The following is a 25,809-nucleotide window of genomic DNA, read 5'->3' on the forward strand; positions in this document are numbered from 1 at the left end:
TTGAAGCCAGAGCATAAAGAAAGAACACATACAAATTACGAAAGCCGGGATCAAACCAGGGACCTTTATATCTTCAGTCTAACGCTCTGCAAAATGTGCTATTTTGTTAATTCAGTTAACTTAATTATGTGGCAACCTTGACAATTCACATGACTCACAATATTGACACTCATAATGTCCATCATAGCCAATACGGGGATTGAACCCATGACCTTGGCATTATTAGCAGCACACTCTAACCAACTGAGCTAACCAGCCACTGGCTAGAGAGCACAATTGTTGAGATGCACCGAGCCTCTGCACGTGCTGGCTCGTAAACTAACAAGTCCACCAACAGCATAGCCTGACAAGACTGTACACTCTTGGTTGCTCCTTGTAGCCAAGCCTACCGGCTGGGGAATTAGCTCAAATGGTCGAGTGTTTGCTTAGCATGCGAGAGGTAGCGGGATCGATACCCGCATTCTCCAAAAACATTTTTTTTTGTGGATCCAAGAAAGCTCCAGTTCACACTTCATGCAGCCTTGTCTTACGACAACCTACTGTCATGTAACAATGACAAGCAACTTTCCTGTAACACTGATGTCAAAATGTCAGATAAAAAAGCAAGACATTACTTACTTTCAGAGGAGCAGCGTAGCACACACCATTGAGGACCACAAACAAAGCTGTGGATAGTTTCCTTGAAGCCAGAGCATAAAGAAAGAACACATACAAATTCCAAAAGACGGGATCAAACCAGGGACCTTTAGATCTTCAGTCAACGCTCTGCAAACTGTGCTATTTTGGCATTATTAGCACCACAATCTAACCAACTGAGCTAACCGGCCACTGGCTACAGAGCACAATTGTTGAGATGCACCGAACCTCTGCAAGTTCTGGAGCGCAAACTAACAAGTCCACCAACAGCATAGCCTGACAAGACTGGACCCTCTAGGTTGCTTCTTTCGGAAAGTCCAAACGGCTGGGCAAGTAGCTCAAATGCTTTGCATGCGTGAGGTAGTGGGATTGATGCCCGCATGCTCCAAAATCACATTTTTTTATGGATCCAAGAAAACTCTAGTTCACACTTCATGCAGCCTTGTCTTACGGACACCTACTGTCATGTAACAATGACAAGCAACTTTCATGTAACACTGATGTCAAAATGTCAGATGAAAAAGCAAGACATTACTTACTTTCAGAGGAGCAGCGTAGCACACACAATTGAGGCCCACTAACAAAGCTGTGGATAGTTTCCTTGAAGCCAGAGCATAAAGAAAGAACAACAACTAATGCCAATACCTAGGATCGGAACACGGACCTTTAGATCTTCAGTCTAACACTCTCCCAACTTAATCATTTCGGGAAGCCACTAAAATAAACTTAGTGGCACCCTTGACAATGCACACGCATGTGACTTTCAATTTTGACACTCAGAATGTACCTTATGGCCAGTACGGGGATCAAACACATCACCTTGGAGTTATTAGCACCACTTTCTAACCAACTGATCTAACCAGGCACTGGCTATCGGAGCACAGTTTTTGAGATGCACCGAGCCTCTGCACGTGCTGGCTCGTAAACTAACAAGTCCACCAACAGCATAGCCTGACAAGACTGTACACTGTTGGTTGCTCCTTGTAGCCAAGACTACCGGCTGGGGAATTAGCTCAAATGGTAGAGTGCTTGCTTTGCATGCGAGAGGTAGTGGGATCGATGCCCGCATTCTCCAAAAACATTTTTTTTTGTGGATCCAAGAAAGCTCCAGTTCAAACTTCATGCAGCCTTATCTTACGACAACCTACTGTCATGTAACAATGACAAGCAACTTTCCTGTAACACTGATGTCAAAATGTCAGATGAAACAGCAAGACATTACTTACTTTCAGAGGAGCAGCGTAGCACACACCATTGAGGACCACAAACAAAGCTGTGGATAGTTTCCTTGAAGCCAGAGCATAAAGAAAGAACACATACAAATTACGAAAGCCGGGATCAAACCAGGGACCTTTATATCTTCAGTCTAACGCTCTGCAAAATGTGCTATTTTGTTAATTCAGTTAACTTAATTATGTGGCAACCTTGACAATTCACATGCATGTGACTCACAATATTGACACTCATAATGTCCATCATAGCCAATACGGGGATTGAACTCATGACCTTGGCATTATTAGCACCACACTCTAACCAACTGAGCTAACCGGCCACTGGCTAGAGAGCACAATTGTTGAGATGCACCGAGCCTCTGCACGTGCTGGCTCGTAAACTAACAAGTCCACCAACAGCATAGCCTGACAAGACTGTACACTCTTGGTTGCTCCTTGTAGCCAAGCCTACCGGCTGGGGAATTAGCTCAAATGGTAGAGTGTTTGCTTAGCATGCGAGAGGTAGTGGGATCGATACCCGCATTCTCCAAAAACATTTTTTTTTGTGGATCCAAGAAAGCTCCAGTTCACACTTCATGCAGCCTTGTCTTACGACAACCTACTGTCATGTAACAATGACAAGCAACTTTCCTGTAACACTGATGTCAAAATGTCAGATGAAAAAGCAAGACATTACTTACTTTCAGAGGAGCAGCGTAGCACACACCATTGAGGACCACAAACAAAGCTGTGGATAGTTTCCTTGAAGCCAGAGCATAAAGAAAGAACACATACAAATTCCAAAAGACGGGATCAAACCAGGGACCTTTAGATCTTCAGTCTAACGCTCTGCAAACTGTGCTATTTTGGCATTATTAGCACCACACTCTAACCAACTGAGCTAACCGGCCACTGGCTACAGAGCACAATTGTTGAGATGCACCGAACCTCTGCAAGTTCTGGAGCGCAAACTAACAAGTCCACCAACAGCATAGCCTGACAAGACTGGACCCTCTAGGTTGCTTCTTTCGGAAAGTCCAAACGGCTGGGCAAGTAGCTCAAACGCTTTGCATGCGTGAGGTAGTGGGATTGATGCCCGCATGCTCCAAAATCACATTTTTTTATGGATCCAAGAAAACTCTAGTTCACACTTCATGCAGCCTTGTCTTACGGACACCTACTGTCATGTAACAATGACAAGCAACTTTCATGTAACACTGATGTCAAAATGTCAGATGAAAAAGCAAGACATTACTTACTTTCAGAGGAGCAGCGTAGCACACACAATTGAGGCCCACTAACAAAGCTGTGGATATTTTCCTTGAAGCCAAAGCAAAGCATGAAGTTCGAACAACAACTAATGCCGAAACCTAGGATCGGAACACGGACCTTTAGATCTTCAGTCTAACACTCTCCCAACTTAATCATTTCGGGAAGCCACTAAAATAAACTTAGTGGCACCCTTGACAATGCACACGCATGTGACTTTCAAATTTGACACTCAGAATGTACCTTATGGCCAGTACAGGGATCAAACACATCACCTTGGAGTTATTAGCACCACTTTCTAACCAACTGATCTAACCAGGCACTGGCTATTGGAGCACAGTTTTTGAGATGCACCGAGCCTCTGCACGTGCTGGCTCGTAAACTAACAAGTCCACCAACAGCATAGCCTGACAAGACTGTACACTCTTGATTGCTCCTTGTGGCAATTCCAAACAGCTGAGGAATTAGCTCAAATGGTAGAGTGCTTGCTTTGCATGCGAGAGGTAGTGGGATCGATGCCCGCATTCTCCCCCCAACATTTTTTTGTGGATCCAAGAAAGCTCCAGTTCAAACTTCATGCAGCCTTGTCTTACGACAACCTACTGTCATGTAACAATGACAAGCAACTTTCCTGTAACACTGATGTCAAAATGTCAGATGAAACAGCAAGACATTACTTACTTTCAGAGGAGCAGCGTAGCACACACCATTGAGGACCACAAACAAAGCTGTGGATAGTTTCCTTGAAGCCAGAGCATAAAGAAAGAACACATACAAATTACGAAAGCCGGGATCAAACCAGGGACCTTTATATCTTCAGTCTAACGCTCTGCAAAATGTGCTATTTTGTTAATTCAGTTAACTTAATTATGTGGCAACCTTGACAATTCACATGACTCACAATATTGACACTCATAATGTCCATCATAGCCAATACGGGGATTGAACCCATGACCTTGGCATTATTAGCAGCACACTCTAACCAACTGAGCTAACCAGCCACTGGCTAGAGAGCACAATTGTTGAGATGCACCGAGCCTCTGCACGTGCTGGCTCGTAAACTAACAAGTCCACCAACAGCATAGCCTGACAAGACTGTACACTCTTGGTTGCTCCTTGTAGCCAAGCCTACCGGCTGGGGAATTAGCTCAAATGGTCGAGTGTTTGCTTAGCATGCGAGAGGTAGCGGGATCGATACCCGCATTCTCCAAAAACATTTTTTTTTGTGGATCCAAGAAAGCTCCAGTTCACACTTCATGCAGCCTTGTCTTACGACAACCTACTGTCATGTAACAATGACAAGCAACTTTCCTGTAACACTGATGTCAAAATGTCAGATAAAAAAGCAAGACATTACTTACTTTCAGAGGAGCAGCGTAGCACACACCATTGAGGACCACAAACAAAGCTGTGGATAGTTTCCTTGAAGCCAGAGCATAAAGAAAGAACACATACAAATTCCAAAAGACGGGATCAAACCAGGGACCTTTAGATCTTCAGTCAACGCTCTGCAAACTGTGCTATTTTGGCATTATTAGCACCACAATCTAACCAACTGAGCTAACCGGCCACTGGCTACAGAGCACAATTGTTGAGATGCACCGAACCTCTGCAAGTTCTGGAGCGCAAACTAACAAGTCCACCAACAGCATAGCCTGACAAGACTGGACCCTCTAGGTTGCTTCTTTCGGAAAGTCCAAACGGCTGGGCAAGTAGCTCAAATGCTTTGCATGCGTGAGGTAGTGGGATTGATGCCCGCATGCTCCAAAATCACATTTTTTTATGGATCCAAGAAAACTCTAGTTCACACTTCATGCAGCCTTGTCTTACGGACACCTACTGTCATGTAACAATGACAAGCAACTTTCATGTAACACTGATGTCAAAATGTCAGATGAAAAAGCAAGACATTACTTACTTTCAGAGGAGCAGCGTAGCACACACAATTGAGGCCCACTAACAAAGCTGTGGATAGTTTCCTTGAAGCCAGAGCATAAAGAAAGAACAACAACTAATGCCAATACCTAGGATCGGAACACGGACCTTTAGATCTTCAGTCTAACACTCTCCCAACTTAATCATTTCGGGAAGCCACTAAAATAAACTTAGTGGCACCCTTGACAATGCACACGCATGTGACTTTCAATTTTGACACTCAGAATGTACCTTATGGCCAGTACGGGGATCAAACACATCACCTTGGAGTTATTAGCACCACTTTCTAACCAACTGATCTAACCAGGCACTGGCTATCGGAGCACAGTTTTTGAGATGCACCGAGCCTCTGCACGTGCTGGCTCGTAAACTAACAAGTCCACCAACAGCATAGCCTGACAAGACTGTACACTGTTGGTTGCTCCTTGTAGCCAAGACTACCGGCTGGGGAATTAGCTCAAATGGTAGAGTGCTTGCTTTGCATGCGAGAGGTAGTGGGATCGATGCCCGCATTCTCCAAAAACATTTTTTTTTGTGGATCCAAGAAAGCTCCAGTTCAAACTTCATGCAGCCTTATCTTACGACAACCTACTGTCATGTAACAATGACAAGCAACTTTCCTGTAACACTGATGTCAAAATGTCAGATGAAACAGCAAGACATTACTTACTTTCAGAGGAGCAGCGTAGCACACACCATTGAGGACCACAAACAAAGCTGTGGATAGTTTCCTTGAAGCCAGAGCATAAAGAAAGAACACATACAAATTACGAAAGCCGGGATCAAACCAGGGACCTTTATATCTTCAGTCTAACGCTCTGCAAAATGTGCTATTTTGTTAATTCAGTTAACTTAATTATGTGGCAACCTTGACAATTCACATGCATGTGACTCACAATATTGACACTCATAATGTCCATCATAGCCAATACGGGGATTGAACTCATGACCTTGGCATTATTAGCACCACACTCTAACCAACTGAGCTAACCGGCCACTGGCTAGAGAGCACAATTGTTGAGATGCACCGAGCCTCTGCACGTGCTGGCTCGTAAACTAACAAGTCCACCAACAGCATAGCCTGACAAGACTGTACACTCTTGGTTGCTCCTTGTAGCCAAGCCTACCGGCTGGGGAATTAGCTCAAATGGTAGAGTGTTTGCTTAGCATGCGAGAGGTAGTGGGATCGATACCCGCATTCTCCAAAAACATTTTTTTTTGTGGATCCAAGAAAGCTCCAGTTCACACTTCATGCAGCCTTGTCTTACGACAACCTACTGTCATGTAACAATGACAAGCAACTTTCCTGTAACACTGATGTCAAAATGTCAGATGAAACAGCAAGACATTACTTACTTTCAGAGGAGCAGCGTAGCACACACCATTGAGGACCACAAACAAAGCTGTGGATAGTTTCCTTGAAGCCAGAGCATAAAGAAAGAACACATACAAATTCCAAAAGACGGGATCAAACCAGGGACCTTTAGATCTTCAGTCTAACGCTCTGCAAACTGTGCTATTTTGGCATTATTAGCACCACACTCTAACCAACTGAGCTAACCGGCCACTGGCTACAGAGCACAATTGTTGAGATGCACCGAACCTCTGCAAGTTCTGGAGCGCAAACTAACAAGTCCACCAACAGCATAGCCTGACAAGACTGGACCCTCTAGGTTGCTTCTTTCGGAAAGTCCAAACGGCTGGGCAAGTAGCTCAAACGCTTTGCATGCGTGAGGTAGTGGGATTGATGCCCGCATGCTCCAAAATCACATTTTTTTATGGATCCAAGAAAACTCTAGTTCACACTTCATGCAGCCTTGTCTTACGGACACCTACTGTCATGTAACAATGACAAGCAACTTTCATGTAACACTGATGTCAAAATGTCAGATGAAAAAGCAAGACATTACTTACTTTCAGAGGAGCAGCGTAGCACACACAATTGAGGCCCACTAACAAAGCTGTGGATATTTTCCTTGAAGCCAAAGCAAAGCATGAAGTTCGAACAACAACTAATGCCGAAACCTAGGATCGGAACACGGACCTTTAGATCTTCAGTCTAACACTCTCCCAACTTAATCATTTCGGGAAGCCACTAAAATAAACTTAGTGGCACCCTTGACAATGCACACGCATGTGACTTTCAAATTTGACACTCAGAATGTACCTTATGGCCAGTACAGGGATCAAACACATCACCTTGGAGTTATTAGCACCACTTTCTAACCAACTGATCTAACCAGGCACTGGCTATTGGAGCACAGTTTTTGAGATGCACCGAGCCTCTGCACGTGCTGGCTCGTAAACTAACAAGTCCACCAACAGCATAGCCTGACAAGACTGTACACTCTTGATTGCTCCTTGTGGCAATTCCAAACAGCTGAGGAATTAGCTCAAATGGTAGAGTGCTTGCTTTGCATGCGAGAGGTAGTGGGATCGATGCCCGCATTCTCCCCCCAACATTTTTTTGTGGATCCAAGAAAGCTCCAGTTCAAACTTCATGCAGCCTTGTCTTACGACAACCTACTGTCATGTAACAATGACAAGCAACTTTCCTGTAACACTGATGTCAAAATGTCAGATGAAACAGCAAGACATTACTTACTTTCAGAGGAGCAGCGTAGCACACACCATTGAGGACCACAAACAAAGCTGTGGATAGTTTCCTTGAAGCCAGAGCATAAAGAAAGAACACATACAAATTACGAAAGCCGGGATCAAACCAGGGACCTTTATATCTTCAGTCTAACGCTCTGCAAAATGTGCTATTTTGTTAATTCAGTTAACTTAATTATGTGGCAACCTTGACAATTCACATGCATGTGACTCACAATATTGACACTCATAATGTCCATCATAGCCAATACGGGGATTGAACCCATGACCTTGGCATTATTAGCACCACACTCTAACCAACTGAGCTAACCGGCCACTGGCTAGAGAGCACAATTGTTGAGATGCACCGAGCCTCTGCACGTGCTGGCTCGTAAACTAACAAGTCCACCAACAGCATAGACTGACAAGACTGTACACTCTTGGTTGCTCCTTGTAGCCAAGCCTACCGGCTGGGGAATTAGCTCAAATGGTAGAGTGTTTGCTTAGCATGCGAGAGGTAGTGGGATCGATACCCGCATTCTCCAAAAACATTTTTTTTGGTGGATCCAAGAAAGCTCCAGTTCACACTTCATGCAGCCTTGTCTTACGACAACCTACTGTCATGTAACAATGACAAGCAACTTTCCTGTAACACTGATGTCAAAATGTCAGATGAAAAAGCAAGACATTACTTACTTTCAGAGGAGCAGCGTAGCACACACCATTGAGGACCACAAACAAAGCTGTGGATAGTTTCCTTGAAGCCAGAGCATAAAGAAAGAAAACATACAAATTCCAAAAGACGGGATCAAACCAGGGACCTTTAGATCTTCAGTCTAACGCTCTGCAAACTGTGCTATTTTGGCATTATTAGCATCACACTCTAACCAACTGAGCTAACCGGCCACTGGCTACAGAGCACAATTGTTGAGATGCACCGAACCTCTACAAGTTCTGGAGCGCAAACTAACAAGTCCACCAACAGCATAGCCTGACAAGACTGGACCCTCTAGGTTGCTTCTTTCGGAAAGTCCAAACGGCTGGGCAAGTAGCTCAAATGCTTTGCATGCGTGAGGTAGTGGGATTGATGCCCGCATGCTCCAAAATCACATTTTTTTATGGATCCAAGAAAACTCTAGTTCACACTTCATGCAGCCTTGTCTTACGGACACCTACTGTCATGTAACAATGACAAGCAACTTTCATGTAACACTGATGTCAAAATGTCAGATGAAAAAGCAAGACATTACTTACTTTCAGAGGAGCAGCGTAGCACACACAATTGAGGCCCACTAACAAAGCTGTGGATAGTTTCCTTGAAGCCAAAGCAAAGCATGAAGTTCGAACAACAACTAATGCCGAAACCTAGGATCGGAACACGGACCTTTAGATCTTCAGTCTAACACTCTCCCAACTTAATCATTTCGGGAAGCCACTAAAATGAACTTAGTGGCACCCTTGACAATGCACACGCATGTGACTTTCAATTTTGACACTCAGAATGTACCTTATGGCCAGTACAGGGATCAAACACATCACCTTGGAGTTATTAGCACCACTTTCTAACCAACTGATCTAACCAGGCACTGGCTATTGGAGCACAGTTTTTGAGATGCACCGAGCCTCTGCACGTGCTGGCTCGTAAACTAACAAGTCCACCAACAGCATAGCCTGACAAGACTGTACACTCTTGGTTGCTCCTTGTAGCCAAGCCTACCGGCTGGGGAATTAGCTCAAATGGTAGAGTGTTTGCTTAGCATGCGAGAGGTAGTGGGATCGATACCCGCATTCTCCAAAAACATTTTTTTTTGTGGATCCAAGAAAGCTCCAGTTCAAACTTCATGCAGCCTTGTCTTATGACAACCTACTCTCATGTAACAATGACAAGCAACTTTCCTGTAACACTGATGTCAAAATGTCAGATGAAAAAGCAAGACATTACTTACTTTCAGAGGAGCAGCGTAGCACACACCATTGAGGACCACAAACAAAGCTGTGGATAGTTTCCTTGAAGCCAGAGCATAAAGAAAGAACACATACAAATTACGAAAGCCGGGATCAAACCAGGGACCTTTATATCTTCAGTCTAACGCTCTGCAAAATGTGCTATTTTGTTAATTCAGTTAACTTAATTATGTGGCAACCTTGACAATTCACATGCATGTGACTCACAATATTGACACTCATAATGTCCATCATAGCCAATACGGGGATTGAACTCATGACCTTGTCATTATTATCACCACACTCTAACCAACTGAGCTAACCAGCCACTGGCTAGAGAGCACAATTGTTGAGATGCACCGAGCCTCTGCACGTGCTGGCTCGTAAACTAACAAGTCCACCAACAGCATAGCCTGACAAGACTGTACACTCTTGGTTGCTCCTTGTAGCCAAGCCTACCGGCTCGGGAATTAGCTCAAATGGTAGAGTGTTTGCTTAGCATGCGAGAGGTAGTGGGATCGATACCCGCATTCTCCAAAAACATTTTTTTTTGTGGATCCAAGAAAGCTCCAGTTCACACTTCATGCAGCCTTGTCTTACGACAACCTACTGTCATGTAACAATGACAAGCAACTTTCCTGTAACACTGATGTCAAAATGTCAGATGAAACAGCAAGACATTACTTACTTTCAGAGGAGCAGCGTAGCACACACCATTGAGGACCACAAACAAAGCTGTGGATAGTTTCCTTGAAGCCAGAGCATAAAGAAAGAACACATACAAATTCCAAAAGACGGGATCAAACCAGGGACCTTTAGATCTTCAGTCTAACGCTCTGCAAACTGTGCTATTTTGGCATTATTAGCACCACACTCTAACCAACTGAGCTAACCGGCCACTGGCTACAGAGCACAATTGTTGAGATGCACCGAACCTCTGCAAGTTCTGGAGCGCAAACTAACAAGTCCACCAACAGCATAGCCTGACAAGACTGGACCCTCTAGGTTGCTTCTTTCGGAAAGTCCAAACGGCTGGGCAAGTAGCTCAAATGCTTTGCATGCGTGAGGTAGTGGGATTGATGCCCGCATGCTCCAAAATCACATTTTTTTATGGATCCAAGAAAACTCTAGTTCACACTTCATGCAGCCTTGTCTTACGGACACCTACTGTCATGTAACAATGACAAGCAACTTTCATGTAACACTGATGTCAAAATGTCAGATGAAAAAGCAAGACATTACTTACTTTCAGAGGAGCAGCGTAGCACACACAATTGAGGCCCACTAACAAAGCTGTGGATAGTTTCCTTGAAGCCAAAGCAAAGCATGAAGTTCGAACAACAACTAATGCCGAAACCTAGGATCGGAACACGGACCTTTAGATCTTCAGTCTAACACTCTCCCAACTTAATCATTTCGGGAAGCCACTAAAATAAACTTAGTGGCACCCTTGACAATGCACACGCATGTGACTTTCAAATTTGACACTCAGAATGTACCTTATGGCCAGTACAGGGATCAAACACATCACCTTGGAGTTATTAGCACCACTTTCTAACCAACTGATCTAACCAGGCACTGGCTATTGGAGCACAGTTTTTGAGATGCACCGAGCCTCTGCACGTGCTGGCTCGTAAACTAACAAGTCCACCAACAGCATAGCCTGACAAGACTGTACACTCTTGATTGCTCCTTGTGGCAATTCCAAACAGCTGAGGAATTAACTCAAATGGTAGAGTGCTTGCTTTGCATGCGAGAGGTAGTAGGATCGATGCCCGCATTCTCCCCCAAATTTTTTTGGGTGGATCCAAGAAAGCTCCAGTTCAAACTTCATGCAGCCTTGTCTTACGACAACCTACTGTCATGTAACAATGACAAGCAACTTTCCTGTAACACTGATGTCAAAATGTCAGATGAAACAGCAAGACATTACTTACTTTCAGAGGAGCAGCGTAGCACACACCATTGAGGACCACAAACAAAGCTGTGGATAGTTTCCTTGAAGCCAGAGCATAAAGAAAGAACACATACAAATTACGAAAGCCGGGATCAAACCAGGGACCTTTATATCTTCAGTCTAACGCTCTGCAAAATGTGCTATTTTGTTAATTCAGTTAACTTAATTATGTGGCAACCTTGACAATTCACATGCATGTGACTCACAATATTGACACTCATATTGTCCATCATAGCCAATACGGGGATTGAACCCATGACCTTGGCGTTATTAGCACCACACTCTAACCAACTGAGCTAACCGGCCACTGGCTAGAGAGCACAATTTTTGAGATGCACCGAGCCTCTGCACGTGCTGGCTCGTAAACTAACAAGTCCACCAACAGCATAGCCTGACAAGACTGTACACTCTTGGTTGCTCCTTGTAGCCAAGCCTACCGGCTGGGGAATTAGCTGAAATGGTAGAGTGTTTGCTTAGCATGCGAGAGGTAGTGGGATCGATGCCCGCATTCTCCAAAAACATTTTTTTTTGTGGATCCAAGAAAGCTCCAGTTCACACTTCATGCAGCCTTGTCTTACGACAACCTACTGTCATGTAACAATGACAAGCAACTTTCCTGTAACACTGATGTCAAAATGTCAGATGAAAAAGCAAGACATTACTTACTTTCAGAGGAGCAGCGTAGCACACACCATTGAGGACCACAAACAAAGCTGTGGATAGTTTCCTTGAAGCCAGAGCATAAAGAAAGAACAACAACTAATGCCGAAACCTAGGATCGGAACACGGACCTTTAGATCTTCAGTCTAACACTCTCCCAACTTAATCATTTCGGGAAGCCACTAAAATAAACTTAGTGGCACCCTTGACGATGCACACGCATGTGACTTTCAATTTTCACTCTCAGAATGTACGTTATGGCCAGTACGGGGATCAAACACATCACCTTGGAGTTATTAGCACTACTTTCTAACCAACTGATCTAACCAGACACTGGCTATCGGAGCACAGTTTTTGAGATGCACCGAGCCTCTGCACGTGCTGGCTCGTAAACTAACAAGTCCACCAACAGAATAGCCTGACAAGACTGTACACTGTTGGATGCTCCTTGTAGCCAATCCTACCGGCTCGGGAATTAGCTCAAATGGTAGAGTGCCTGCTTAGCATGCGACAGGTAATGGGATCTATGCCCTCATGCTCCAAAATCATATTGTTTTTGTGGATCCAAGAAAGCTCTAGTTCACACTTCATGCAGCCTTGTCTTACGGACACCTACTGTCATGTAACAATGACAAGCAACTTTCATGTAACACTGATGTGAAAATGTCAGATGAAAAAGCAAGACATTAATTACTTTCAGAGGAGCAGCGTAGCACACACCATTGAGGCCCACAAACAAAGCTGTGGATAGTTTCCTTGAAGCCAGAGCAAAGCATGAAGAAAGAACAACAACTAATGCCGAAACCTAGGATCGGAACACAGACCTTTAGATCTTCAGTCTAACACTCTCCCAAATGAGCTATTTCAGCAATTCGCTAAACCTAATTCTGTGGCACCCTTGACAATTCACATACATGTGACTCACAATTTTGACACTGAAAATGTACATCATAGACAGTACGGGGATAGAACCGATGACTTTGGCATTATTTGCACCACACGCTAAACAACTGAGCTAACCATCCACTTGCTATTGTAAACAATTGTTGAGATGCACCAAGCCTCTGCAAGTGCTGGTGCATAAACTAACAAGTCCACCAGCATCATAGCCTGACAAGACTGGACCCTCTAGGTTGCTTCTTTCGGAAAGTCCAAACGGCTGGGCAAGTAGCTCAAATGCTTTGCATGCGTGAGGTAGTGGGATTGATGCCCACATGCTCCAAAATCACATTGTTTTATGGATCCAAGAAAACTCTAGTTCACACTTCATGCAGCCTTGTCTTAAGACAACCTACTGTCATGTAAACAATGACAAGAAACTGTCATGTAACAATGACATGCAACTCTCATGTAACACTGATGTCACAATGTCAGATGAAAAAGCAAGACATTACTTACTTTCAGAGGAGCAGCGTAGCACACACCATTGAGGACCACAAACAAAGCTGTGGATAGTTTCCTTGAAGCCAGAGCATAAAGAAAGTACACATACAAATTCCGAAAGCCGGGATAGAATTTTGTTAATTCACTAATTCTGTGGCACCGTTGACAATTCACATGCATGTGAGTCACAAATTTGACACTAATAGCCAGTACGGGGATTGAACCCATGACCTTGGCGTTATTAGCACCACACTCTAACCAACTGAGCTAACCAGCCACTGCCTACAGAGCACAATTGTTGAGATGCACCGAGCCTCTGCATGTTCTAGAGCGCAAACTAACAAGTCCACCAACAGCATAGCCTGACATACCTTATGGGAACATTTTGACATTTCGTGTATGGTTAGTGAGAAAGTCCATATTGGAAATGTACGGTCCCTTACTAGACGTCCGAAAACATTTGTAAAATTCGTGGTCAGTGTCGGGCCGTGCGGTAGGGCCGGACCTACCGGGAAGTCATCAAATGAACTTTGTCGGACATTCGGTTTCCGTTTTATAAAATAATCAAATTTTCGTCATTTTTCCGCTGTCCCGGAAAATCCCACAAGAGGGCATAAGCAATCTTATTGCTATTGGACAAAACATCACGAATCACGACGGGGCCTTATCTCGAAAATATTTCAAAGCCGAAACTCGGTACTCGGTGAGCGTAGGTTTGGCATAATGGGCAGTTGGCCCCGAACAAGATGGCGTCTAGGCCTCAACGGTTTTTGAGTTATGGCCATTTCTCTGGGATTAAAGGTCCAAAATGAAAATAGAGAAATTATTTTTCCACTTCACGTCAAAGTCAAGGAGCCCCCGGTGTCAATAAAAAAAGAACCAGCCATTTATCTATCGTCATTTAAGAGAAATCGTACAATGACAGATTGGTGATGTTCAAAGATAGGTGTTTTTTTTCAACAGTTACAGATCCAGTTACAGGGTGTTCATACGAATCTTTTTAAAGTGTGCTGCGGAGGTCTGCGAGATTTCTGTGATTTTCTAGGATTTTCTGAAATAACACACACTCACTAAACCCTCCGTAAATAACTCAGTACTTAACGTAAAGACTTAAAACTCTGTAAAGGCATACCCCAATCAGGATATGAGTTTATTTATAGCTTCCTGTGCCAACCGGAAGTGCCTTAAATGGTGTCACAGTGGCAGTTTCCAAGGGTTAAAAAGGTCAGATCTTTTCAAAACTTCATATGTGTGATTAGGCAACCCCCATAAACTGTAAGTCAGTCATTTCTCCCAATAGATGTCAAAGAAAAGCTCTCACACACACACACAGCAAGGATGGAGTGACAAAGTACGGTGCTTAAAGACACAGAGAGCAGGCAATGGCATTACCATAATCCCTAGGCTGTGCCGAGTTCAACGAGATATCCCGCTTGACCGTAGCTCGCTTGGTCTAAGCGCAGCGACCATTAGAAAAGTGGGCCCAAAATGAAGCCTGCCCCACAATGTCATTTGCTTTTGGGTGACAGTGAGAGAACCGTTAGGGTGAGAAACACAATTCGACCTCAGGTACGTTCCTAAGGTCCTCCAGATCCATGCAAGCCTTACCTTGACCGTGTGGCATTAACCCTTAACAGTTAAAAGAAGGTGTTTACATCAAACAGTTTGCATTGACTTCTCTCCCCATAGGAATACATTGCCTGCACCCCTAAATTCAACCTGAAGCCTATATGGGTTATGAATGCCGTATGAACCTGTCTTCGGTAACAGTCCATACCCTGCCTGCAGTTTGATAGACATAGCGCATTCAACCCTGTGTAAATCAGTCAATTCTTAACGTAAAGACTTAAAACTCAGGATTCTGTAAAAGCATACCCCAATGAGGATATGTGTTGACTTATAGCTTCTTGTGCCAACCGGAAGTGCCATAATTGGTGTCTCAGGGGCTGTTTTGAAGGGTTAAAAAAGTCAGATCTGTCCAAAACTTCATATGTGTGATTAGGCAACCCCCATGAACTGTAAATCAGTCATTTTTCCCATAAAATTTCAAAGGAAAACTAAATCACACAGACACACAACTTGGAAGGAGGGACGTATTAGGGTGCGTAGAGACAGACAGTGGCTGCAATAGTTAGCTTTGTTCGAGCTAAAAAAGAACCGTCAGACCTAGAGTTCCGAAACTTAAGAAACCTGTTCTAGACCTCCGGTCGATAGTGCGTGGTGAGTTAGGTGGCTCTAGAAGGTTCTCGGACCGAGAAACAGCCTCGTACATTTGCAATGACTTCAATTCATTTTGACCATTACGAAAATGACGACATTTAGAAAAGTCTCAGAGACGCAAGGCTAGGTGCATTGAAACTGGCTCGGCACATAGAGACGGACCCCAACGTTTCTGTCCGATAGCTCATTCAAGGACCCCGTAGCAATGCATGTAAAAAAGTGGATTTTCAGCACCAATTAGGGTTTTGCTCGGGCACCGAAGGACCTATCGAGCCGAAACTCGGGATTCGGGGTCGCCTCACATAGGCCTTCACATAATGTCCGAACTGGACCCGCAGCTAGAACGTAACTATCTGTTTTACCTTTTTATTATGTTTTAAACTGAAGGCGCTGTGAATTATGGGTCTGCTCTGACATATGTGATAGTTGGCTTCTAAATGAGTAGGAAAAAGTGGGTTTGGTATCATAATGACATCTAATTGACTGATGGACACTTACTTTTTAGTTGACTTTTGTACATTTGAAATATGTTTAAACGGAGAGGGACCATCACCAAAATGGCATTCTGAAATCAACACAAAAAATGGCATCACCATAGTCTCCAGACTGTGCCGAGTTCAACGAGACGCCCCGCTTGACCGTAGCTCGTTCTGAGTGCAACGACCTTGAAAAAAAGAAGGCCCAAAATGAAGCCTGCCCCACAATGTAATTTGATTTTGGGTGGCAGTGAGAGAACCGTTAGGGTGAGAAGCACAATTCGACCTCAGGTACGTTCCTGAGGTCCTCCCGATCCATGCAAGCCTAACCTTGACCGTGTGGTATTAACCCTTAACAGTTAAAAGAAGGTGTTTACTTCAAACAGTTTGCATTGACTTCTCTCCCCATAGGAATACATTGCCTGCACCCCTAAATTCAACCTGAAGCCTATGTGGGTTATGAATGCCGTATGAACCTGTCTTCGGTAACAGTCAATCAGACCACTATGAGGTCTACCTGTGTCAATTCTAAGCTTCCTGAAGCAACCGGAAGTGGTTCAAATCACCCTAAAAGTGTTTTGAAAAACATAACCTGTCATTATGAAAATCACCGAATTCAAACCTGTGTAGATCAGTCAATTCTTAACTTAAATACTTAAAACTCAGGATTCTGTAAGTGGCTATGTCAATAAAGACATGTGTTTACTTATAGCTTCCTGTGACAACCGGAAGTGCCATAATTGGTGTCTCAGGGGCTGTTTCGAGGGGTTAAAAAAGTCTGATCTCTCCAAAATGTCATATGTGTGACTAGGTAACCCTCCTGAACTGTAAATCAGTCATTTCTCCCAACAGATGTCAAAGAAAAGCTCTCACACACACATACAGCAAGGATGGAGTGAAAAAGTGCGGTGATTAAAGACACAGAGAGCAGGCAATGGCATTACCATAATCTCTAGGCCGTGCCGAGTTCAATGAGATATCCCGCTTGACCGTAGCTCGCTCGGTCTAAGCGCAGCAACCATTAGAAAAGTAAGCCCAAAATGAAGCCTGCACCACAACATCATTTGCTTTTGGGTGACAGCGGCGGAACCGTTAGGTTTAGAAGGACAATTCAACCACAGGAATGTTCCTAAGGTCCTCCCGATCTTTGCAAGGCTAACCTTGACCGTGTGGCATTAACCCTTAACAGTAAAACAGGGTTTTTTGATCTCACAGATTACAATGACTTCTCTCCCCATAGGAATACATTGCCTGCACCCCTAATTTCAACCTCAGGCCTATGTGGGTTATGAATGCCTTATGAACCTGTCTTCGATAACAGTCCATCAGGCCACTATGAGGTCTACCTGTGTCGATTCTAAGTTTCCTGGAGCAACCGGAAGTGGTTAAAATCACCCTAAAAGTGTATACCCATACCCTGCCTGCAGTTTGATAGACATAGTGCATTCAACCCTGTGTAAATCAGTCAATTCTTAACGTAAGGACTTAAAACTCAGGATTCTGTAAAAGCATACCCCATTGAGGATATGTGTTGATGTATAGCTTCCTGTGCTAACCGGAAGTGCCATAATTGGTGTCTCAGGGGCTGTTTCGAGGGGTTAAAAAAGTCTGATCTTTCCAAAACTTCATATGTGTGATTAGGCAACCCCCATGAACTGTAAATCAGTCCTTTTTCCCATAAAATTTCAAAGGAAAACTAAATCACTCACACACACAGCTTGGAAGGAGGGACCCATTGGGGTGCATAGAGACATACACTCCCTGCATTGGTTAACCTTGTTGGAACTTTTAAAGAACCGTCAGACCTAGAGTTCCGAAACTTTAGAAACCTGTTCTAGACCTCAGGTCGATAGTGCGTGGTGAGTTAGGTGGCTCTAGAAGGTTCTCGGACCGAGGAACAGCCTCGTACATTTGCAATGACTTCAATTCATTTTGACCATTACAAAAATGACGACATTTAGAACATTCTCAGAGACGCAAGACTAGGTGCATTGAAACCGGCTCGGCCCATAGAGACGGACCCCAATGTTTCTGTCCGATAGCTCATTCAAGGACCCCGTAGCAAGTCATGGAAAAAAGTGGATTTTCAGCACCAATTAGGTTTTTGCTCGGACACCAAATGACCTATCGAGCCGAAACTTGGGATTCGGGGTCGCCTCAGCTAGGCCAATACATAACATAAGAAATGGACCCGCAGCTAGAACGTAACTACGTGTTTTATGGTTTTTGTATGGTTTGAACCGAAGGCGTTGTGAATTTTGGGCCAGCTCTGAAGTATGTAATAGTTGGCTACTAAACGAGTTGGAAAAAGTGGGTTTGGTGTCAGTTTGTATCAGTTTGGTGTCAGAATGATATCTAATTGACTGATGGACTCTTGTCCATTTGCAATATGTTTAAACAGTGAGGTACCATCACCAAAGTGACATTCTGAAATCAACCCTAACGAGCCATTGAGATGAACCAGAATCCCTGCCCAGCCATCCCGAGTTCATCGGGCCAGTCAATTTCACATTCCTGCAGGATTTTTATAGCATGACAAATTCATGATGGTACCTGCCCATTGAACCATATTGCAAATGCACAGTGACTTTGCAAAAGTAAGAAAACATAACCAAATGGACATAATGAAATCACCATATTTTTATTTTTGGGTACCAGGTGCCTATTTTAAACAGTCCATAAAGCACTCAGGACGGCCCCCATGGATAGAGGGCCGTAGTAGGGTACTCCCATAGCGGGCATGGACAATAGGAGTACCGGTAAATGCATTTACAACCATATTTTTATTTTTGGGTTACCAGTTGCACAACAATGCACGTGCATTTGCAATATGATTCTATAGTGAAAAAACATCACCAAATGGACAGTCTGAAATCAACCCCAACGAGCGATTGAGATAAACCAGAATCACTGCCCAGCCATCCCGAGTTCATCTGGCCAGTCAATTTCACATTCCTGCAGGATTTTTATAGCATGACAAATTTGTGATGGTACCTGCCCATTGAAACATATTGCAAATGCACAGTGACTTTGCAAAAGTAAGAAAACATAAACAAATGGACATAATGAAATCACCATATTTTTTGGGGGGGGGTTAGCAGGTGCCTATTTTAAACAGTCCATAAAGCACTCAGGACGGCCCCCATGGATAGAGGGCCATAGTAGGGTACTCCCATAGCGGGCATGGACAATAGGAGTACCGGTAAATGCATTTACAACCATATTTGTATTTTTGGGTTACCAGTTGCACAACAATGCACATGCATTTGCAATATGATTCTATAGTGAAAAAACATCACCAACTGGACATGATGAAATCAACACAACGAGTGATGGAAAGGAACAACTATCACTGCCCGGCCATCCTGTGTTCCCATAGCGGGCATTAATATCAGAATAACCGGTAAATGCATTTTACAACCATATTTTTATTTTTGGGTTACCAGGTGCCTATTTTAAACAGTCCATAAAGCACTCAGGACGGCCCCCATGGATAGAGGGCTGTAGTAGGGTACTCCCATAGCGGGCATGGACAATAGGAGTACCGGTAAATGCATTTACAACCATATTTTTATTTTTGGGTTACCAGTTGCACAACAATGCATGTGCATTTGCAATATGATTTTATAGTGAAAAAAACATCACCAAATGGACATGATGAAATCAACACAACGAGTGATGGAAAGGAACAACTATCACTGCCCGGCCATCCCGAGTACATCAGGCCAGTCAATTTTGCATTTCTGCAGGATTTTTGAGCATGTCAAATTTCTTATGGCATTTGGCCCCCAAAAAAGTGACTTTTGACTTCCTATGAAATCATATTGCAAATGGACAAATCATGTTCCTTATGCACAAGTAAAAAAAAAAAACATTTTACAAAAGTATATTTATACAGTTCTTACACATGATGAAATGACATAAAATCGAAACAATTTCGAAAAACGGTCCAGAAAGCACTTTTTTACGAGGGTGCAAAGTTTTTTTTTTTAAGTTCACATTTTCGACTTTTGACTTCCTATGAAATTATATTGCAAATGAACAAAACATATGCCTTATGCACAAGTAAAACAAATAAATAATACGTTCTTATACGTGTGTAATTGACACAAAATAGAAAGAATTTAGAAAAATGGTCCAGAAAGCACTTTTTTAATCAATCTTGGAAGAAAGACAATCACCGGAGCAGAAAGCGCATGAGAGTAACCTGTTATCTCGCGTGACCGAAAGGTTTCGGCCCGCCGAAAGTCTCGTGAGCGCGCGATTCACACAATGAGAAGCCCCATTGAAAGCGGACACCGCGCTGAAGGCACATAAACTGTTCCCAGGACTGTAGGTGCTTGGGAAGGGTGGGGGCGATGACGTCAAAGTTGGGCCAAGTTTTATGATGACAAGAGAGAGTTTGGGAGAATGAGTGCCCTGAGAGTTCTGCTTTACTTACAGACATAATTTAAACGGTTTTAGAAGCTTTAGAGTGTTTTCTATTCAATAATAATTTTTAATTGCATATATTAGCAATTTTTGACAGATTTTTTTTTTTTCTGTTTACTATGGGCACGCAATCACCCCAAAGGGGGCAGCAATCAGCCCAATCCCCATCAGGTTTTAAGGGTGTGTGAAGTTTTTTATAAAATGTTGCTATTTTTGACTTTTGACTTTTGACTTCCTATGAAATCATATTCCAAATGGAGAAAACATATGTCTTATGCACAAGTAAAAAAAAAAAAAAATGATGATAATAAAATATGACTAAAGTATGTTGATACAGTTCTTATACATGTGTAATTGACACAAAAATCGAAAGATTTTTGAAAAACGGTTCAGAAAGCACTTTTTTAAGGGTGTTTGAAGTTTTTTACAAAATTTTGACTTTTGACTTTTGACCTCCTATGAAATCATATTGCAAATGGACAAAACATATTTCTTATGCGCATGTAAAATGTAAAAAAAAATATGATAATAAAATTGGACAAAAGTATATTCACACAGTTCTTACACATGTGTAATTAACAAAAAAATCGAAAGAATTTAGAAAAACGGTCCAGAAAGCACTTTTCTGGACAAGTTTTTGACAAAAAACTCATTTTTTCAAAATTTTGCTTTTGGATGTTGACTTGGGTTGCATTTCCAATATGAAACACCCCGGTGGAGCGCAATCGCCACCTGTTGGATTTTTGAGGTGTTACAACTGGCACTTGCCATATGGCATTTGCAATCAATTTTGCATGAATCAACGCCGATTTGGGTGGTATTGGACATCGTGTATATGGTTTGTCCAATGCCAATGATTTGCCATTCATTTTTGTCCATTTCAGGGAGGTATTCCCTTACAAGACTGGACACTCTTGGTTGCTCCTTGTGGCAATTCCAAACAGCTGGGGAATTTGAACAATTGGGTTTGTGTTTGCTTAGCATGCTATAGGTAGTGGGATCGATGCCCTCATTCCCCCAAAATATTTTTTTGGGGTGGATCCAAGAAGGTTCCAGTTCAAACTTCATGCAGCCTTGTCTTACGGCAACCTACTGTCATGTAACAATGACAAGCAACTTTCATGTAACACTGATGTCAAAATGTCAGATGAAAAAGCAAGACATTACTTACTTTCAGAGGAGCAGCGTAGCACACACCATTGAGGCCCACAAACAAAGCAGTGGATAGTTTCCTTGAAGCAAGAGCATAAAGAAAGAACAAATACAAATGCCAAAACCCAGGATCAAACCATGGACCTTTAGATCTTGAGTCTGACACTCTCCCAACTGAGCTATTTCACCAATTCACTAACCTTAATTACGTGGCACCCTTGACAATTCACATGCATGTGACTCACAATTTTGACACTCAAAATGTACATGATAGCTAGTACGGGGATAGAACCGATGACTTTGGCTTTATTTGCACCACACTCTAACCAACTGAGCTAACCACCCACTTGCTATTGTGAACAATTGTTGAGATGCACCGAGCCTCTGCAAGTGCTGGCGCATAAACTAACAAGTCCACCAACAGCATAGCCTGACAAGACTGGACCCTCTAGGTTCCTTCTTTCGGAAAGTCCAAACGGCTGGGCAAGTAGCTCAAATGCTTTGCATGCGTGAGGTAGTGGGATTGATGCCCGCATGCTCCAAAATCACATTGTTTTATGGATCCAAGAAAACTCTAGTTCACACTTCATGCAGCCTTGTCTTACGGCAACCTACTGTCATGTAACCATGACAAGCAACTTTCATGTAACACTGATGTCAAAATGTCAGATGAAAAAGCAAGACATTACTCACTTTCAGAGGAGCAGCGTAGCACACAAAATTGAGGCCCACAAACAAATCTGTGGATAGTTTCCTTGAAGCCAAAGCAAAGCATGAAGTACGAACAACAACTAATGCCGAAACCTAGGATCGGAACACGGACCTTTAGATCTTCAGTCTAACACTCTCCCAACTTAATCATTTCGGGAAGCCACTAAAATAAACTTAGTGGCACCCTTGAAAATGCACATATGCATGTGACTTTCAATTTTGACACTCAGAATGTACCTTATGGCCAGTACAGGTATCAAACACATCACCTTAGAGTTATTAGCACCACTTTCTAACCAACTGATCTAACCAGGCACTGGCTGTTGGAGCACAGTTTTTGAGATGCACCGAGCCTCTGCTAGTGCTGGCTCGTAAACTAACAAGTCCACCAACAGCATAGCCTGACAAGACTGGACACTCTTGATTGCTCCTTGTGGCAATTCCAAACAGCTGGGGAATTAGCTCAAATGGTAGAGTGCTTGCTTAGCATGCGAGAGGTAGTGGGATCGATGCCCGCATTCTCCAAAAACATTTTATTTTGTGGATCCAAGAAAGCTCCAGTTCACACTTCATGCAGCCTTGTCTTACGACAACCTACTGTCATGTAACAATGACAAGCAACTTTCATGTAACACTGATGTCAAAATGTCAGATGAAAAAGCAAGACATTGCTTACTTTCAGAGGAGCAGCGTAGCACACACCATTGAGGACCACAAACAAAGCTGTGGATAGTTTCCTTGAAGCCAGAGCACAAAAGAAAGAACAAATACAAATTCCGAAAGCCGGGATCGCACCAGGGACCTTTAGATCTTCAGTCTAACGCTCTGCAAACTGTGCTATTTTGCCGTTATTTGCACCACACTCTAACCAACTGAGCTAACCGGCCGCTGGCTACAGAGCACAATTGTTGAGATGCACCGAGCCTCTGCAAGTTCTGGAGCGCAAACTAACAACTCCACCAACAGCATAGCCTGACAAGACTGGACACTCTTGGTTACTCCTTGTGGCAATTCCAAACTGCTGGGGAATTAGCTCAAATGGTAGAGTGCTTGCTTAGCATGCTATAGGTAGTGGGATCTATGCCCTCATTCCCCAAAAATACTTTTTTTTATGGATCCAAGAAAGTTCCAGTTCACACTTCATGCAGCCTTGTCTTACGGCAACCTACTGTCATGTAACCATGACAAGCAACTTTCATGTAACACTGATGTCAAAATGTCAGATGAAAAAGCAAGACATTACTCACTTTCAGAGGAGCAGCGTAGCACACAAAATTGAGGCCCACAAACAAATCTGTGGATAGTTTCCTTGAAGCCAAAGCAAAGCATGAAGTACGAACAACAACTAATGCCGAAACCTAGGATCGGAACACGGACCTTTAGATCTTCAGTCTAACACTCTCCCAACTTAATCATTTCGGGAAGCCACTAAAATAAACTTAGTGGCACCCTTGAAAATGCACATATGCATGTGACTTTCAATTTTGACACTCAGAATGTACCTTATGGCCAGTACAGGTATCAAACACATCACCTTGGAGTTATTAGCACCACTTTCTAACCAACTGATCTAACCAGGCACTGGCTGTTGGAGCACAGTTTTTGAGATGCACCGAGCCTCTGCTAGTGCTGGCTCGTAAACTAACAAGTCCACCAACAGCATAGCCTGACAAGACTGGACACTCTTGATTGCTCCTTGTGGCAATTCCAAACAGCTGGGGAATTAGCTCAAATGGTAGAGTGCTTGCTTAGCATGCGAGAGGTAGTGGGATCGATGCCCGCATTCTCCAAAAACATTTTATTTTGTGGATCCAAGAAAGCTCCAGTTCACACTTCATGCAGCCTTGTCTTACGACAACCTACTGTCATGTAACAATGACAAGCAACTTTCATGTAACACTGATGTCAAAATGTCAGATGAAAAAGCAAGACATTGCTTACTTTCAGAGGAGCAGCGTAGCACACACCATTGAGGACCACAAACAAAGCTGTGGATAGTTTCCTTGAAGCCAGAGCACAAAAGAAAGAACAAATACAAATTCCGAAAGCCGGGATCGCACCAGGGACCTTTAGATCTTCAGTCTAACGCTCTGCAAACTGTGCTATTTTGCCGTTATTTGCACCACACTCTAACCAACTGAGCTAACCGGCCGCTGGCTACAGAGCACAATTGTTGAGATGCACCAAGCCTCTGCAAGTTCTGGAGCGCAAACTAACAACTCCACCAACAGCATAGCCTGACAAGACTGGACACTCTTGGTTGCTCCTTGTGGCAATTCCAAACTGCTGGGCAAGTAGCTCAAATGTTAGAGTGCTTGCTTAGCATGCTATAGGTAGTGGGATCGATGCCCTCATTCCCCAAAAATCCTTTTTTTTATGGATCCAAGAAAGTTCCAGTTCACACTTCATGCAGCCTTGTCTTATGGCAACCTACTGTCATGTAACCATGACAAGCAACTTTCATGTAACACTGATGTCAAAATGTCAGATGAAAAAGCAAGACATTACTTACTTTCAGAGGAGCAGCGTAGCACACACAATTGAGGCCCACAAACAAAGCTGTGGATAGTTTCCTTGAAGCCAAAGCAAAGCATGAAGTACGAACAACAACTAATGCCGAAACCTAGGATCGGAACACGGACCTTTAGATCTTCAGTCTAACACTCTCCCAACTTAATCATTTCGGGAAGCCACTAAAATAAACTTAGTGGCACCCTTGAAAATGCACATATGCATGTGACTTTCAATTTTGACACTCAGAATGTACCTTATGGCCAGTACAGGTATCAAACACATCACCTTGGAGTTATTAGCACCACTTTCTAACCAACTGATCTAACCAGGCACTGGCTGTTGGAGCACAGTTTTTGAGATGCACCGATTCTCTGCTAGTGCTGGCTCGTAAACTAACAAGTCCACCAACAGCATAGCCTGACAAGACTGGACACTCTTGATTGCTCCTTGTGGCAATTCCAAAAAGCTGGGGAATTAGCTCAAATGGTAGAGTGCTTGCTTAGCATGCGAGAGGTAGTGGGATCGATGCCCGCATTCTCCAAAAACATTTTATTTTGTGGATCCAAGAAAGCTCCAGTTCACACTTCATGCAGCCTTGTCTTACGACAACCTACTGTCATGTAACAATGACAAGCAACTTTCATGTAACACTGATGTCAAAATGTCTGATGAAAAAGCAAGACATTGCTTACTTTCAGAGGAGCAGCGTAGCACA

General features: G+C 43.3%; 3 non-coding genes across 3 annotated transcripts; all 3 read right to left on the reverse strand.

Annotated features, from left to right (window-relative positions):
* Window positions 1–7,908: 7,908 nt before the first annotated feature.
* trnai-aau (transfer RNA isoleucine (anticodon AAU)) lies at window positions 7,909–7,982 on the reverse strand. The gene has a single exon. It is a non-coding gene; the product is annotated as a tRNA-Ile (tRNA).
* Window positions 7,983–11,779: 3,797 nt separating this feature from the next.
* On the reverse strand, window positions 11,780–11,853 carry trnai-aau (transfer RNA isoleucine (anticodon AAU)). Its single transcript has one exon. It is a non-coding gene; the product is annotated as a tRNA-Ile (tRNA).
* Window positions 11,854–13,793: 1,940 nt separating this feature from the next.
* On the reverse strand, window positions 13,794–13,867 carry trnai-aau (transfer RNA isoleucine (anticodon AAU)). Its single transcript has one exon. It is a non-coding gene; the product is annotated as a tRNA-Ile (tRNA).
* Between the last annotated feature and the right edge of the window lie 11,942 nt (window positions 13,868–25,809).

The sequence above is a fragment of the Oncorhynchus kisutch genome, unplaced genomic scaffold (assembly GCF_002021735.2).
Source record: "Oncorhynchus kisutch isolate 150728-3 unplaced genomic scaffold, Okis_V2 scaffold920, whole genome shotgun sequence".
Classification (NCBI taxonomy): domain Eukaryota; kingdom Metazoa; phylum Chordata; class Actinopteri; order Salmoniformes; family Salmonidae; genus Oncorhynchus; species Oncorhynchus kisutch.